Source organism: Lissotriton vulgaris, chromosome 4_1 (assembly GCF_964263255.1).
Source record: "Lissotriton vulgaris chromosome 4_1, aLisVul1.2, whole genome shotgun sequence".
NCBI classification, from domain to species: Eukaryota; Metazoa; Chordata; class Amphibia; order Caudata; family Salamandridae; genus Lissotriton; species Lissotriton vulgaris.
In genome coordinates this window covers 1,625,454,568-1,625,471,829 of record NC_141691.1, presented here as the reverse complement: position 1 = coordinate 1,625,471,829, position 17,262 = coordinate 1,625,454,568, and positions in this window count along the sequence as shown.

Genomic DNA, 17,262 nt, shown 5'->3' with positions numbered 1-17,262 from the left:
TGAGGGGCCCAAGCCGCGGCGGCGCAGGACCGGGTCCCGAAGACGGGTCCACCGACATCAGGATGCCTCTGGCTCGCCTGGGGGGGCTGTGCGGCGACCATCCCCTCCTCCCCCGGACCACGGCACTCCCCCGGCGGCGGTGCCCTCCACTGCGACCACCACGGGCGAGCCCTTGACCTCGGGTGTGGGCCTGCGCAAATCTAGATCAGACTCGGACCTGTCCGGCAGCCCAGTGATCCGAGATTCTTCGCAGGAGGCAGAAGCCTGAACCTGGATTTATGATGTCTCACTGCCCATGGTCGCCCTGTGCGGCCGGAATGCCGGGAACGCTCTCCCAGGTCTTGCCTGACGCCCGGAGAGCAAGCGGCCTGGTGGGGTTCACACCCGAGATCTGAATTGTGTCTACTTCACGCTCTTATTCCCACCTGCTTTCACCCTCAACTCCCTTCTTCTTCCTTCCTTCTCCCTTCTCTTCTGATGCCTCTATCCTTATCTACCCTCTGCCTATATATCCTGCGGTTTTTGGGTGACCATGCAGATAACTGTCAATGTACTAGGTTGGTTAACTGATCATCAATGTTTATGGCTGTTGTTATTCATCCGACTATACGGAGTGAGGTCCTCCCTTGTTTGTCACTGGACTAGTGCCACTGCTCCCAACTAATCGTTTCAGTTTAGTTACCGTCCTCTACTGAGGGGTCTGTTTTTTTGAGAGGTTAAATTTACAGGCGACAGATGCTTCCTGTTCGGAAGTGTAGGGTGGGGGTGTTGGGGGGATGGGAAGGGGGGGCCGTTGTCTCCCCTGTGGTTAATGGTTCTAGCCTCCTACGGTCTGCTCTTTAGGTTGATATTGTGCAGTCGCTTCTCGGCTAACATGGTTGCCGCTCGCAAGCGGCCGGCAGCAGCTCTTCCCATCATTGTTTTAAGGTGGACACACTCTGTCCGACATGCACTTGCGACACACCGAAGCTCTGGTTACCCTGGGTCCCCATTGGGCCATTACAGGAGCAGTCATTGGACTGCAGCACCCCCCTTCCGCCTGACTCACCGATGCCCCGGACGATTGGGCTCTGTAGATCTGCACTGCACACCCAGTTCTTTAGCCCAGAGCAATGTGCTGGGTCCTACCCCCGCGGCACGCTCCTTTGCTGCCCCTGCGCTACCCCACTTCCCCGCCTCCCCCAATGGCGTACTCTCTGAATAGGCCCCTCCACGTTCTCTCCTGGAACGTCAATGGTCTCCTCGACCGCATCAAGCGCACGGCGGTCCTCCGAGCGGCGCATTGCCTCTCGGCGGAGGTACTCCTCCTCCAAGAGACCCACCTCTTGGGCACCCAATGTCACTTTCTGGCTCTCTACGGGTTCGCAACGGTCCGGCACTCTGGCTTCCAGCGTGGGTCCCGGGGGCCAAGGATTCTGCTTCGGAGGGGTCTCCCCTTCACCCTGACTAAAGCTTACACCGATCCGATGGGGCGGTATGTGGCGATCTCAGGCGTGATGGAAGGTTGCCAGCTGAACATCCTAGATGTCTATGTCCCGCCCGCCCTTCTGCCCCCGACGCTGCGCTCCCTCACGCATATCCTCTCCGATTTTCCACCCTGCCTCACAATGGTTGGCGGTGATTTCAATGCTGTAATGCAGCCAGAACGAGACACGTCAGGTCCCCCTTCAGCGACCGGCTCCTTAACCGCGGCGGCCCTCTCGAGTTGGGCGTCCTCCCTGGGGCTCTGTGATGCCTGGCGGGTATGGAAACCCCGTAAGACACATTACACCCATACTTCGGCCTCCCACCACACCCACTCCCGCATAGACCTCCTCCTGCTCCCGGCCACGGACTGCCACTTGATCTCCGGAGTGACTATCTTGCCAAGAGGGTTGTCGGACCACTCCCCGGTCTCCCTTCGCATGGAGGTATGGCGCCTCAATGCCTGGTTCTTACAGGATCGGGCCCTAGTGGAGGAACTGGGGCAGGAACTTGACCATTATTTCACCACCAACGAGGGTTCCGTCTCGTCGCCGGGGACCCTATGGGAGACCGGTAAGGCTGTGATCCGTGGAGTTGCGAGGGGACTGGTCCATGCCAAGTGAGCGGTTCGGCTGACCCGGCTGGTGGACTTGGAGTCCCGAGCAGCCCGGCTCGAAGTTGAACTGGCTGCGAGCGGTCGAGAGGATCCCACCCGACAGTTAGCATTGATCCGGGAGGAGATTTGCCAGGTCTCGCTCGACTCGGCCCAGCAGCTGTGACGCTAGTCGGTAGCGCGGATCTATGGCTGGGGTGATAAAAATGGTAAACTCCTTCATAACCTGGTGTCCTACCCTAAGATCCACCGCATCATTCCAGAGATCCGTGCGCTGGATGGCACCCTCCGGAAGAACCTTTGTCGACTTTTATACTCGCCTTTACGCAGCGCGCCCTTCGGAGGCGCTTTTGACCGACCTCCTGGACGGAGCTGGCTTAGGCTTGTCCTCCCTTGCTCCGGAGGATGCAGAATCCTTGGAGCGACCCTTCTCACAGCAGGAAGTCTTGGAGGCTATCCCTCTTCTGAACCGGGGCAAAACGCCGGGCCCGGATGGATTCCCTCAGGAGTTCTTCGCAGCCTTTAGAGATACACTGGCCCCTCAGCTGCTGCATCTCTTTCCACCATGTGATATAAAAGGGCGCCTTCCCCCCGATTCGGACTTGGCCACGATCGTGGTCATTCCTAAGACCCACCCGCCCTCAGTGGACTGTGCGGACTTCCGCCCTATCTCACTCATCAATACCGAAATCAAGCTCTTGGCTACAATACTGGCCCACAGACTTAAGCCCTTCCTACAGTACCTGGTCCCCCCGGGCCAATGTGGCTTCATGACGGCCAGAGGTACCTGTCACTGTATCCGCCGTCTTCATCTGGCCTTGGCCCATCGTTCCCGGCTGTCTCCCTATCTTGCCCTCCTCTTTCTCAATTTCGAGAAAGCTTTTGATACAGTGGGCTGGGAGTATCTCCAGGACGTGCTACGGGAAATGGGTTTCAGCCGACGGTTCCGCAGTTATATTGGGGTCCTCTATGCGAATCCCAGGGCCCGAGTACTGGTCAACGGATCGCTTTCACAGGCATTCCCGATTTGTAGAGGGACACGCCAGGGGTGTCCCCTTTCTCCACTCCTATTCGCGCTAGCGATGGAGACCCTGGCGACGCTCATCCGGCATGATCGTGTGGAAAATGATAATTTTTCGTAGTTTATGTCCCATCATTCACCCTCTCAGTCACGTCCCCGAACCCATCATGTCGGAAATGAGCAAACGAGCACACGAGCAAACCCGATCACGCGCACACAAAGTTGCACACGCACTCTCCTTCCTCTAAAATTCAAAGGTACATTCTTATGGTTAGGGCGATTCCGAGAAACAGCTTCCTCACTCAAACTGTACATTCCTATGGTTAAGCCGATTCCGAGAACAAGACCCCCCATTTGTAACAATTTCCCTATAATCGGGCCGATTCCGAGAAATAGGCCCCGTTTTGCTAAACCACGACAACCATATTCCGAGAAGAAGAGCCCCCGAATGCTGAAACACAACAAACAGACATCCTGTCATGACCATCTCTCTCTTATCTAAGGAACCAGCCTAGGGTTATTTCTCCACATTTCTGCTTCTCTCGTGCTTCCTCATTTAATCATGACGCAGCCTCATGTTTCCTCTTTTTCATGACGCAGCCTATTTTCCTTAGCCATGACTTCTGTTTTATTGCAACATATGCCACGTGCCTGCATTAAAGGGAAGCTCCTTCCTCTTTTCTATGTATAAATACACTGTGTTCTGAGAATAAAGTTAGAGATTCTTCCGATCCTCCTCAGGTGACCGAGCTCTCCCTTAACTCAAGTTACTGAATGAAGACCCTGAATTCGAACCACCACGGACTCTGCTCTTCATACTTGACCTTATTGATATTATAGAAATTCCGATCAAGGTAAATTACTAAAATATTTACCACAGCAAATTGGCGCCCGAATAGGAACTTCCCTTTCTCCCCACACGCCGGTGATGCGGACCCAAACCGGTCTCTTCAAGACATCGACGGACTTCAAAAGAGTGCACGCTGCAGGGTGTTCCTGCATGAACTCCTTCGTGTCGGAGAGAGGCTGTACTGAGGTCTGAGCATCCATACGAGGTGGTGAGAACGACAGCGGAAGTCTCGACCCAGAGCCCGAAACCTGTGAAGATTGCAGAGTCCGAGGTCTTCTGAAACCCAACCAGTCCCTGTCCAAGAGCGCTGCGTAATCAAGTGTCCAGATCTTTGAGGTCTTCAAGTTCTCTGCACCTCGGTGAGTACCGCTGGGAGTGTATCAAGACAGGTTCTGATTTTCAGAGCACGGTCAAGACGGGTTCTAGGTTTCTAGAAAACGGTCCGTTTGTACTCTGATACTCAGAGTATATCAAGGTTTTTTCAAGTGTAAATTTTATTTGTATTTAATACAATGACTTTGTTTTCTAAACTGTGTAAACTGGGTACCGGGAAGGGGTTACTGGAACAACATGTACCAGTCCCCCCAAAGGATACTCCAGGTTATTTCATGTATACAAAGTAGGGCCTTGGTGCCATCTTGTACTTAGATCTTTGGGAGAATTACACTCAAGATTTAGACATTGCGATCAAATGGCCAAAGAGTGGCACATGGGATTTGAATTGTAATATGGCAGTTGAAAGAAAATGTTGGGAAAAGAAAGCAAGCTCCTCGATGTTAGAAAGTGTAGAACTATGGCGAAAAGAAGCACATCGAAAGGAACAGAAAGAACAAGGAAAAGTTGAGAAAGCACAGAGAATGCCAGAAGAAAGTAAGATAAAGATGTTACAAGATCAGAATGATGAAATTAATCTTGAGCAACAGAGAAGGGAGGTCTCGGCCTCCATAACGGGTATGTATTCTGTCCTCTCACCAAAGACAGGGTCCGAGGTTAGCTCAGACTCTACTATCCCTACGGCACCTCCACATCCTAAGATTCCTTCTGTACCCGATGATTTTATTACTACTTACTTAATGGAACCTCCTCCTGCTTATACCAATCAAATAACAGCCAGACGAATAGTCACCCAGACTGAAACCATCTCTGACACCTCAAGCGGAGTTCCACCCATGTTAGAATGTGATTACGGCCCGACCACAGGGGAAGGTTCACAAGCGGATATCTTCTTTCGCCTATGAGAGGCTCTAGAAGGTATACAGGAGGTACCGAATGTCACAAATTGCCTAAACAAGATTTACGAGGCTCTTCGAACAGGAGAAAATGTAGAAGCCCTACAAGAAGCTATTTAAAAGACCCATAGCGCATAGAAAATGCCTCTCACGATTCATGATCACTTGTTTTATCAGAATGATAGCTAGTGCAGGAAAAAGAGTTCCTGATGATTTATTACAACTAGATCAAGCAGTGGTTGCAGGTAATTACAATAAAATAAAAGAAATAGATCTTTTTATTCCACTCTTTACAAGCAAGGTTTCTGATTCCCATCGAAAAGACACCCCTACTCAGGAAATAGAGAATGAGAGTACAGACAGGGAAGAAGAAACTGCCTTTCAAGGAGCAGTACGCTCCCGTATCCCTCGTTCCCAGAATAGTGGACAATTCAAAATTAAAATCAAGAAATTGTCAGCTCCTACAGATAGGTTGTTCCAACGAACACAAGAAGCTCTAGATGATTGGATGGACGACGAACCTCCACTCACTACCCAAGAAAAAGAACTAGCTCGATCAAGCACCCATTGGGTATCTCAATACTCTATATATGGCCCTGATATAGTAGCTCAAATGTTTTTATCGATCCCTCTAGCATCTCAAAGGCTAGTAAGCATCTGTAATGGCAGAGTTTTTGGCTTTATTTAGCAGTGATATAGATCATTAATCTTGCTCGCATCTAGTATAGGTATTCTTAGCCTGTGTTGGCCCTTTTAAGCCCTTTTTCCAGACCTAGAAGAGGATAGCTGCTTAATATGCCTTTATTCTTGACTTTAACCTGTCTATTGCCTATTGGCTTTGACATATTAGACACATTGGTATGGTTTATGTAGGTATTCTGACAGAGCTAAGGAGCATTTCACCCCTTTCAGGCCTACAGGCCTAGAGCTAGAGGGACTCCATCTTGATGAAGCTGAGAGGCTTTTCAGGGCAAAGGCAAAGTTTATAGTTAAGGCTGTTTTTCACTTGGAGAGAACCGGTCTGGGCCAGCCCTTATCGGTAGGCTGTATTATTCTCTGTGTAGAAGACACAACAAAAGGCCGGCCGGCTGGGTGTGTGTCCTTGATGCGAGGTGATGCAGAGACCTGGTGGGCCGCAGGCTGATGGCTGGAACTTTCCATGAGGAAACAGCATTCTATATCAGTGAAGTGCAGAGGCGGAGTCAGTCAGTCAAGCAGGGAGTCGAGTAGAGTTGCAGTCGAGTGAAGGTGGCGAAGCCAGAGGGTCGTGTTAAGGTGGAGGAGTGGAAAGCAGTGGAGTGGAGTTGGCAGAGAGAGAGGGTTCAAGCTGGAGAAGAGCTGAGTTGAATAGTGAGCTGGAACTGAAGGAAGCAGTCAGAAGCAGTTGCTTATCAGGAGGAGGTGTGAATAGCTGGAGTCTGAAGTAATGCCTTTTAGAAGAGACGGAGGAGAGATCGTGGACTAACCTATGGGAGCAGATGGAGTTAATTGGACATTGGCGCAGAGACAGAGTGAATAAGCTAGTGGAATGAACGGTGATCAGAGCGGCAGGAACCATTAAGATTGAAGCTGGAAGGTGGAGACAGTTCGTGTGGGGGAGAGGAGTCCAGAGACAGAGTGATCAGCGCAGAGGTGTAACCAAGAGTGCAGGAGAGAGAGAGAGTCTGAGATGAGCCAAGGCACAGACGAGAGAGGAACCCAGATGACAGCTAGAACAAGACTTCACACTAATCAGGTGATATTGTTTTCATCACATTAGTTTACTTTACACTTGCATCTTAATCTTGTCCTTATTCCCTAAGCCATTGTATGTTTAAATCCTTTCTCTTTCAGCGGAGTGTTCCTGTTATGTTTAATCTTTTCTCTTTCAGCGGTGTGTTCTACCTATAGTCTTTGTCAGTTCTGTGTAAAGGTTTATATTGTACTAATAATAAATGACCCCATTAATTAGTGAATTAGTGTGCATGAGTTCTTTTATGATAAAGTTATCCTGGCTTCAAGCCAGTTGCTGTTGAGCCACTGATGGATCAAAAGGGAGTAGGAGCGCTTAAATCAAGAAATAACTCAATCACATAGTGTGTATATCTTTGTCCCCATACAGTGAGGGTAATCTTTCCTGGTAGGTATTGCTGTTTGAACAGATGCTACCCCTGATCAGGTAAGTAATAGTGAGGGAGAGAGGAGACTTGCAACTAAGGGACTAAGTTAGTACACCATCCCATAATATTATTGTAGTAGCAGACCCTTAGTGAAGAGACTTCCCAATATATATATATATATATATATAGGTGTTCATAGGAATGTGGTCGTCGTTGATATGCGGCGTTAGTGAGAACACTGGGGAGGATTACCAGTGTGTATACCCACTAGATTGTGGCTTGAATAAGTGAGAGCACTAGGAGGTCGAACTAGTGTGTAGTTTTGCAGGATTGCAAACAGTTTGGAAAAGGGAGCATTGGGTTCTGCAGGCCCGTGTGTAGACGCACCGGATTGTGTGTCATATCTGCCCTAGGGTAGAACGGTCTGGGTCAGGGTGGCCGCGAGACCAACTGATGTGAATAAGTGTGGTGTAGGGTATGGATATCCCTAGTAATCAGTGAGTATTCTTAGTATCCCTATAGATTTAGTGGTGTTTTTAATAATATGAGCTTGTATATTGCGAGTTCCCCATCCTCAGGTAGGTACCAGGTGCCTGGATAGTTGGTCCTGAGGAGGGATGTGATTGCGTTCTGGCTGGGTTGGAGGGGCCCCTGGGGGCTGATCCCACCTACTCAGAAAATCCAGCCATAACATTTGGCGTAGTCGGCAGGATTGCAAACAGTTTGGAAAAGGGAGCATTGGGTTCTGCAGGCCCGTGTGTAGACACGCCGGATTGTGTGTCATATCTGCCCTAGGGTAGAACGGTCTGGGTCGGGGTGGCCGCGAGACCAACTGATGTGAATAAGATATTGTAGAAAGTCCATATATGTATATTGTCATTCCCCATCCTTAGGTGCGATCTGTATATATATTTGTATATCTATCCATAGTGAATACGATCTGAGGAGGGAAGGTGAGTACGTTTTGGCTGGGTCATAGGGGCCCCTGGGGGCTGATCCCATCTAAACAGAAAATCCAGCCATTACAGCATCTATATGGTTCAACACCTCATTACGATGTACGAAGATACTGGTTGACCGCCCAAAAAGTTACATCCTCTCTTATGAGACTGCTTAGAAGGGAGGTGGGTGGCCAGGGGACAAGAGTTCCTTAATATCTTGCTTGACCTACGACAGCGATATATTCAATACTTTTCAGACAGTTATGACGCAAATCCCCATCACTATGACCAAGGACAGTTCCCCCTCCGAGAAGTACACCCTGTTGTAGATTCTGCAGGAAAGTTACAGCAAACATTTGTTTATACTTCCTTGACAAAACTAGAAATACTAGAAATGAAGAAAATGGTCCCTTCTCATGAAAAAGATCCTTCGGGTTTCCATAGGGAACTCAAGGATATTCTCCAAATGGGTTCCTTTACCTATAAAGATCTCAACATTCTCCTTAAAGTCCTACTGCCTCAAGGGACATATGACAAATTAAAGGGAAAAGATTGGGAGGTTGAAGGGAAAAAGGTAGCATGGGCAGCTCTGGAGGCAGAGGAAAGTGCCCGTGATCCTGGACAAGGCCTGGGATCTCTAGTTCAGGAACTACCTCGCCTTCTCCCTAAAATACTCTCCCAGTTGCTGACCACTAAGAAAGAAGATTGGGATGCTATCTCTGCATGCAAACAGAAACCAGATGAGGATATAGGGGACTATTATACAAGGTTAGAGAAATGTTTTCTCATGAACAGCGGCCTCTCCTCAGGTGGAGATGCCTATAGTCGATTATTTGTCTCCAAATTCGTAGAGAATGCCTTGCCTACGATCAGAAATAGAGTACTGAAGGTAGAGAGTACTTGGCAAGCAAGCTCCCCTTCACAAGCACTTCAGATGCTCCAATATCACCAACATAGAATTAGAGATGAACAAGAACAAGAAAAGAAAAGAACAAAGGATACTAAAATGAAGATATTGGTAGCACAGACTAATACAATCCAACAGACCCCTAAACAACCTCAAGTGTCACAAGAAAAAGTTACTTGCAATTATTGCAAAAAGCCAGGTCACTTTGTGCATGACTGTCCAGTATTACAACATAATATTGCCACTGGGAAGACCCAACCTCGTAACTCTATCAGTACCCAGTGTCATCCTATCCTGAATTCCCCTCAATTTCATGAGACAGATGGGAGGAACACGATAGTCGTCCACTGATCCCGGGCGACCAAAAGGGTCCCTATCTAAATGCTAAGCTCTTAGGTAAAGAAACAACATTTCTAATAGACACCGGGGCCAGTAGGACGACAGTACAACACAACGAAGTTCCCAAGGTACCCCTCTCTGGCTCGAATAGCATTTCCTTGGGTTTTTCAGGTACACCAGTCATCAACAAGGTTTCTGAACCAGTATCACTTCAAGTTGGTCCTCTTACAACATCCACTGATTTGGTACTTACTAAGTCATGTCCCGAAAACTTACTCGGCATCCAGACGTTAAAGGAACTGGGTGCTGTGATATGCTGTTCCCCGGAAGGAATACGACTATTCCTCCGAGATTTCAAAGGTCATTTCACCACACGAGAATTAGACATCAGACTAAGAGACATTCCTGCTACATTATGGGCTACAGATCCGACTGACGTAGGGTTCATGTACATTACACCACACATGGTCACATTAAAAGAAGGTGTTGTCCTACCTCGTGTCCGACAATACAAGTTACCTCCAGATGCAGAACAAGCCCTCATCAATATTATCGATGACTTAATACAGAAACGAGTAGTCAGAGAAGTACCTTCCAACATATGTAATTCACCAGTCTTACCAGTAAGAAAGAAAACAGATGACGGTGCACCACCAGTTTACAGACTAGTAGTTGACTTACATGAACTGAACAAGTGTGTAGTACCACAATACCCTGTGGTCTCTGACATCAGTACTCTGCTAAGAGCTATAGATCCTGAAGCCACACATCTTACTGTAATCAACCTGAAGAACGCTTTCTTCAGTGTACCCATTCACCAAGACAGTCAGTACCTATTCGGATTCTCACTACAAGGTCGTAGTTTCTGTTTCACAAGAGCTCCTCAAGGGTACACAGAAAGTCCCAGTACCTACAGTAAGGCACTTAAAAGACAGTTAGACGACATTGTTATGCCCTCAAATACAACATTGTTACAATATGTCGATGACATATTGATCACCGCACGCTCTGAACCAGAATGTGAACAAGCATCACAAATTATCCTAATGTTCCTTGCACAACATGGCCACAAGGTGTCACCCTCGAAATTACAATTGTGTTTACAGCAGGTGGCCTACCTAGGACACCTGCTGTCAAAGGAGGGTAGGGCACTCACACCTGAAAGAATTCAACTCATTTTTAACATTCCTGTCCCTAAGACACAGAAAGAAGTCTGTGCCTTTATTGGCCTCATGACCTACTGTAGACAGTGGATTCCCCAATTTGCATACTTGGCCAAACCCCTGATACAGCTAACGACCACAACCTCTTCCCCATTGCCATGGACACCTGATCATACTTTTGCTTTTGACACCCTTAAACAAGCATTATGCTCTGCACCCGTCGTAGCTACACCCGATTATGCCAAACCTTTTGTCCTCTTTGTCACAGAACGTGAAGGTACAGCCTTGTCAGTACTCACACAAACACAAGCCAACAAACATCGTCCCTGCGCTTATTTTTCTAGCACTCTTGACCCTGTTGCACAAGGTTTGCCTGCCTGTTTGAAATCTGTTGCAGCTACAGCTCTGGCAATACGACAAAGTGATTCCATAGTACTAGGACACTCTCTTGAAGTACAAGTTCCACATGCAGTAGAACTACTCTTGAATAGGACACAGACACAACACTTGACCATAGCTCGCCTCACAGGTTACGAAGTCACTCTGTTCCAACCCCACATCATCATCAAAAGATGCAATATCCTCAACCCAGCTACGTTACTGCCTACTATTCCAGTTGACAATCAGATTCACAACTGCTTAGAGGTAGTCGAACTAGTCACAAAGCCCCGGTCTGATCTTACAGATGTCCCTCTAAGTACATCAGAACACACACTGTGTGTAGACGGTTCCTGTATGCTCCTCCAATCAGGCAAACTTTCAGCAGCCTATGCTGTCACTACAGAAAACACAGTCCTCTTAGCAGCTAGAATATCCGTACATTCAGCACAAGCAGCAGAACTAATAGCTCTCACACAAGCATGTGAGTGGTCTAAAGGAAAACGAGTCAACATCTACACCGATTCACAATACGCGTTCGGGGTAGTCCACAATTTCGGAATCCTGTGGAGAGAGAGAGGTTTCCTAACCTCTCATGGAACAAAAATCCAACATGGAGATCTTATCCTCCAGCTACTAGAAGGAATACACAGACCCACAGAAGTAGCTATACTAAAATGCAAAGCACATACCAATGTCATAGACTCTATCACTAGAGGTAATTCTCTGGCGGATACCACAGCTAAACATGCTGCTCAGACAGGAACACTAAACACCGAAACCATCATTAGAACTATCTGTCCAGTTATCGATCCCACCAAAGATGTAGTAGACATCCAAAACCAAGCCACAGAGACCGAAAAGAGAAAATGGGAGGAAGAGGGAGGTTCACACACAGATCAAGGTTGGGTAACAAAAGACAAGTCCAAATGGTTTCTCCCTGACATAATGGTTCCCGTAATGATAGAAACTGCCCATGGTCCCCCCCATCTAGGAGAAAAAGGAATGTTATACAGTCTGAATTTGATATGGCACAACAAGCATCTGCGCGCAGCAGCCAAACAAAAAGTACGAACCTGTATGATTTGCTGTCAGTTCAATCCCGGCAAAAGTGAATCAGTTGAACAAGGAGGGTTCCATCCTCCAGATCACCCCTTTGAAGTCCTCCAAATGGATTATATACAAATGGAAATATGTCGAGGATACAAGTATGTCCTCGTAGTAGTCTGTACCTTAACCCTGTGGTTCCCAAACTGTGCGCCGCGGCGCCCTGGTGCGCCGTTATCAGGAGCCAGGGGCGCCGCGCACGATCTGGGAAAGGAAGTGTGAAAGTCACTCTAAGAATGTGTCACTTTCGCCTCCGTGATGAATAGGTTGCTTTGCCCCTAGTCTCTGCCTTTCTGAAGCAGAGCATCACGGCAGCCGGCGGGGTGGGTGGGTGGGGGGGGGCGCAATCGACTCTTTCAGCTGCTGATGAGCTGTGAAAGAGATGCTGGTCAGTGGTAGAAAGGAGGGTGTTGCAGCACAGGAGGGGGGTCATGCTCCTTGTGGAGTCATGAGCACCTTCGGGTATTTAGATGCAAATAGCATTGAAAGAGTAAATTAAACTAATTTTTTCATTTTTTTCTCCTCCATTTTTATATAGAGCAAACCCAACCCAAACATATTGGAGTGCTTTACATGAGCACCAATGACATTTCATAAGGACATGTTCCTTTTTTAGATACGGAGAGATTAAGTGATTTGCCCAGGATCACAGGATGTTGAGCCAAAACCAGAATCAAACCTAATTCCTCAGTTCCAAAGTGGGTAGCTCTGACCTCAAGCTCCATCTTCTCCCCTCCTCTATCCATGCTCAGGATTTGTCCAGGAAGTACACTATTAATATCTATGTCATACATCTGTGGTTCCCAAAGTGTGCGACGCGGTACCCTGGTGTGCCATGAAGGGAAGCCAGGGGCGCCGCACCGCTGTGCAGGATGTGGGTCTGAAAAAAATATATAATTATCCTCAAAATGTAGTGAAACTGTGAGCTGCCAATTTTGGAGCTGGGGAACCGGGTTCGACCCTCGACGTCAGCTCAGAATCCGGTGTCATTCTGGGCAAATCACTTAATCTCCCAGCGCCTACAAAAACAGAATACATGAATGTATCCTTGTGTAATGTGACTGGTGCTCTTCGGGTCGGGTGCAGGGTCAGGGGCCTGGTGGAGAGCGTTGGGTGGGTGGGTGCGGGGTCAGGGGCCTGGTGGAGAATGTTGGGTGGGTGGGTGCAGGGTCAGGGTCCTGGTGGAGAGCGTTGGGTGGGTGGGTGCAGGGTTAGGAGCCTGGTGGAGATCGTAGGGTGGGTGCAGGGTCAGGGGTCTGGTGGAGAGTGTTGGGTGGGTGGGTGTGGGGTCGGGGGCCTGGTGGAGAGCGTTGGGTGGATGCAGGTTCAGGGGCCTGGTGGAGAGCATTGAGTGCGTGCAGGGTGAGAGGCCTGTTGGAGGGCGTTGGGTGGGCGCCTTATGCCCTGATGGAGACGCACTCTGCCAGCTTCTGTCTTTGCCTCACTCCTCGTTGAGGGGTCGTCACTTGTGACTGCTGCATGTTGGAGAGTGTGAGGGGAGAAGGGTGCAAGGCAGAGGGGAGAAGGGTGCAAGGCAGAGGGGAGAAGGGTGCAAGGCAGAGGGGAGAAGGGTGCAAGGCAGAGGGGAGAAGGGTTCCAGGCAGAGGGAAGAAGGGTTCAAGGCAGAGGGGAGAAGGGTGCAAGGCAGAGGGGAGAAGGGTGCAACGAGGAGGGGGAGAAGGGTGCAAGACAGGGGAGAAGGGTGCAAGGTAGAGAAGGGTGCAAGGCAGAGAAGGGTGCAAGGCAGAGAAGGGTGCAAGGCAGAGGGCAGAAGGGTGCAAGGCAGAGGGCAGAAGGGTGCAAGGCAGAGGGCAGAAGGGTACAAGGCAGAGGGGAGAAGGCTGCAAGGCAGAGGGGAGAAGGGTGCAAGGTAGAAAAGGGTGCAAGGCTGAGGTGAAGTAGGGTACAAGGGGAAGGGGGAGAAGGGTGCAAGGTGGAGGGGGAGAAGGGTGTAAGGCAGAGGGGGAAAGGGTGCACGGCAGAGGGGAGAAGGTGCACGGCAGAGGGGAGAAGGGTGCAAGGCAGAGGGGAGAAGGGTGCAAGGGGGATGGTGATGAAGTAAAAATGTGCCCCCCCCAGAAAACATTTCTGCGGATACCCATGATCAGAGCCCACCTCACGTAAACTTCTTGTAACGCCACAGAGCTCCTTGAGCCTTTCTCTAGCCTGGTTACTTTTAGTGGGAGTGCTGTATACTACTCTATGTATGCATTGAGATGTACTTTATAAGATCTTTGTGATTGCAAATAAAGTTTTATGACAGTGATGGCTACTCTCTGAATCCTTCATCACGTCTAGGCTTGATTCTTCATGTAGACCAGTGGTTCTCAAAGGGTGCGCCGCGGCACCCCGGTGTGCGGATACAAAAATTGTGGGGAGCCACGGCCAACTGCCAATTAGGTCAAGGGAGCCACGGGTCAAAAAAGTTTGGGAACCACTGCCTTAACCCGATGGACTGAAGCTTATCCTGTCCCAGACTATGGTGCCCAAATGACAGCTAAACAATTGGTGAGGGAATTTTTCCCTAGATATGGGTTGCCCAGAGTCATCTACTCTGACAATGGACAACCATTCTCCTCTAAATTAATGGAAGCAGTCTCCCTACTGTTAGGATACACCTGGAAATTTCACTGTGTTAGACATCCCCAAGCAGCAGGCCTAGTGGAACGACACAACCAGACATTAAAAACCAAGTTGGCAAAAATATGCGCTGACAAGCAAATAGACTGGATAACAGCCCTTCCAGTTGCCCTGTTCTACATGCGAATTGTGGCACATTCTCGGACGGGCCTGTCACCCTATGAGGTCACATATGGGAGACCTCCAAATATCTGGGGTGTCCCATCTCCTAAAATGCTAACTGATATTGATGCAAATGTACTGACAGATTACTTGGCTTCTTTGATATCTGTACTACGTTCTTGCCGTTCACAGGTGGCTGCAGCCTTTCCAGACAAGACCACGCCCGATGAGCACTCCCTTCAGCCTGGCCAATGGGTGCTTGTCAGAAATTTTGACCAAACCAGCCCTCTGGAAAGAAGGTGGACGCCTCCCAAGCTGGTGCTGCTCACGACGAGGACCGCCGTCAAAGTCGAAGGACGAAAAGGATGGCTCCACTTGAGCCACTGCAAGCCCTTCTACGGACCAACTCCTTCGGACGCTGTTGCTGATCCGAGACCAGAGATACTAAAACATCAGACTTTAAAGACACTGAAACGACAGACTTTATTTCACCCCTTCCAGAACCTTTGCCCAAAGAAGAGTACAAATCGCGGCTGCGATCTCATCCAAAACAGACTTGAGACATTGCGCCTGACCTCGGCCTGCCAGTGGCTATTTAAGCCCAAGACGGACGCTTGGTGAAGCGGTTGCTGGGAAGTGTCCGGTCACTGGCGCATACTTTACTCAGACTAAGCAGCCGAAATCATGAAGACAAAGACTCATTGTGCGAAATTGTTACAGAACAAAGTTTCCATTTTCCTTTCTATCATGATTCTTATTTTCTGTATCATGGCTTGTCTACGTTGGTTCCTTCATCTAGCTTTTCCACTTTCTTCCCCTACGCTTTTGAACAACACTGCTATGCATTCACACGTAGATCTTCCCCCACATCTCGAAAGTAGGAGAAAAAATTCTTCAATAACACATTCATATCCACACTCCATCAACACCAACTAGTTATCAACAAAACCAACTGTTGGGTCTGCGGCTTAATGCCACACTCGGTACAAGGAGGTATGCCTTTTATCCCTCTCCCTTTCGGCTAGGCTGGATCTACCTATGCTCTCTCTATGATATTCTCCGCCTCTGTTAGAAACATCCCTGAGACCAAGACCAAGAACACTAGTACCTGGAACGAGATAAAAACAAAGTCTGTGTGCGCTGTTCAAAAGATGGTAGATTTCACCGCAACATGGGGACGAGCAGATAATAGTGAAAATACCAGTTATTCCCTCTATAACGACAATACCTCCATTAGAGAAACATTCTCAGTTCAGAAGAGACAGACAGAGCAGGTAGGATGGGCTGTGCCTCATAAAGGCCTGTTTTGTGTAAGAGGTAAGGGCAAGGGTCAGAAGATGGGAGACAGTGAGTGTAATAAGACGTACACCCTACCTGATTTAAACTTCTCGACAATGACCACCGCCCCCAACACTTGTTTTATTTGTGGACCTCACGCACGTACTTGGCTACCTCAAGGCTGGTCCGGGAAGTGATACATTGCATTTCTCCTCCCCCCTACCTACACTGCCCCAGCAGATATCATCTAAGTGATCCTCCGACCGTGATTAATAGACGGCGAAGGGGGGTCATAGATGCTGAAGACGCAGTGGATCAGGAGGCTGGCGATTTCTTCAAAGGAATCATCCCTTTCTGGGGGCCCATGATCAATAGCCGCCACATAAGACAACTGACTCGTGTAGTCCAGGGAGCCATAAACGAAACAGCTGGTGCATTAAGTAACATCACTGCTGAGATGGCTTCCGATAGACTCATGACGTTACAGAACCGTGTGGTCCTAGATATCATATTAGCGGACCGTGGTGGCGTATGTGAAGTGATCGGATCCAGCTGCTGTATATACATTCCAGATAATGCTCCCTCAGTATATTCTGCCATTTCCAGCCTTCATGTACTTTTAAAGAAACTAGACGCAGACACTGCTGCCTGGTCCCTGACGGGATGGCGCTGGGGCCTCCTGTCCTCATAGGGATGGAAGATCCTTACGATAATAGGTCTTGCTCTAGCCATTCTCTTCGCCTGTTGCCTCTGTATTCAGTGTGGCCCAGCTCTCTGTAGTTACTGTATCACTGCCTGCATTCCCAAACCCCAGTCCAGAAAGAAAGAAAAGGTAAGAATCATGTTACAGGAACAGGTAGATGGCCTAATGAGTATAGAAGTAGACTAAAAAGAAGAAGAATTTTAAAAGGGTATATTATGGGACAAGGAGGGAATGTGGAAAATGATTATTTTTCGTAGTTTATGTCCCATCATACACCCTCTCAGTCACGTCCCCGAGCCCATCATGTCGGAAACGAGCAAACGAGCAAACGAGCACACGAGCAAACCCAATCACGCGCACACAAAGTTACACACGCACTCTCCTTCCTCTAAAATTCAAAGGTACATTCTTATGGTTAGGGCGATTCC